The sequence below is a fragment of the Coturnix japonica genome, unplaced genomic scaffold, assembly GCF_001577835.2.
Source record: "Coturnix japonica isolate 7356 unplaced genomic scaffold, Coturnix japonica 2.1 chrUnrandom795, whole genome shotgun sequence".
Taxonomy (NCBI): domain Eukaryota; kingdom Metazoa; phylum Chordata; class Aves; order Galliformes; family Phasianidae; genus Coturnix; species Coturnix japonica.
In genome coordinates this window covers 22,401-23,475 of record NW_015440154.1, presented here as the reverse complement: position 1 = coordinate 23,475, position 1,075 = coordinate 22,401, and the positions used below count along the sequence as shown (strand labels likewise).

At 58.5% G+C, this 1,075-nt stretch overlaps 1 protein-coding gene and 1 long non-coding RNA gene across 2 annotated transcripts in view; one reads left to right on the top strand and one right to left on the bottom strand.

Moving 5' to 3' along the window:
* LOC107307707 (olfactory receptor 14C36-like) overlaps positions 1-1,075 on the bottom strand; it is a 20,223-nt gene that overhangs the window by 13,745 nt on the left and 5,403 nt on the right. The gene's annotated exons all lie outside the window — the stretch shown is intronic.
* Positions 235-1,075, top strand: LOC107307705. The gene is made up of 3 exons (XR_001552486.1): positions 235-315; positions 634-702; positions 1,065-1,075. It is a non-coding gene; the product is annotated as an uncharacterized LOC107307705 (long non-coding RNA).

The window sequence follows — 1,075 nt, the reverse complement described above, 5'->3', positions numbered from 1 at the left end:
CTTTTGTTTCATTTTCCCTCGTTCTCCGTTCCTCTCTGTTTAGCACCCCCAAGACTCTTGGCACCCCTATTCCCCTCCTTTGGTCCCCCCAGACCCCTACCCGGTATCTATACCCAACCCCAGCCCTGGGCACCTCCATGGGCAGAGGCGCACACAGTCCTTGGCAGCCATGAGGTTGGGGGCAGCCTTGGGACCAACCAGGCAGCTTGGATGCGGTCACCCTGTGATCCCCCAGACTCAATGTTCTCTCACAGCTGCCCCATGGCTCTTCTTCCCCAGGCGCCGCCACCTGTTGCTGTTGCCCTTCCTGGACTGGTGAGTTGGTTGACCATGGTGTGAGGATGGGGCTGGGATGTCTTGCTGTTCTCAGTTCCCCTGGGACTTGGGGACACTCCTGCAGCCCCAAGGCTTCTGTTGGGCTCCCTCCAGATGTGAAAGGGCAATGGGCAGGGGAAGGAGGCAATGGGGTTAGTTAGGGATGAGCTGGCTACAGGACCATGCCTTGGGCATTCTGTTCTAGAGCCCACAATGGGTCCCTGTACCTTCAGGTTGTCCCACTGTGTCTTATTGCCCCCAGCATGTTCCATTCTCTCCATAGCCTCGGTGTGTCCCTAACAGCCCCTTTTTCCCCAGGACGTGCTCAGCAGGACAGAGGAGAATCCCCCACATGTGAGATGTGTGGCCCTGGATCTACATGTCTAGGTAAGTGCCATGGGGATGCTTACAAACCCAAATGGAACTTGGTGGACCCTGTGTGTACCTGGAGCACTGAGGACTGGGCATCAGTGCTGGAAACTGATGGTATGGAGGGGACTGTCTGTGGCCTGTTCAAGGGGGACCTGGGCACTGTCACCTCCAGCCCTTCCCTTGCGCTCTATGGGGCTGTGCAGAGGAACGGATCTGGAGTGGGCAGGCTCAGGGTGCCCTATGGATGGCCCAGAGTCACCATGCAGCTGGGACAGGGGCTGTGGCTTCTGTCCCCAGGGGACCCACATCCTGCCCTGGGTCTCTTGGCTGCTGCCAGTCTTTCTCCTGACCTAAGTCCTTGGGGACAAACCCTGCAGGGACAAGGCTC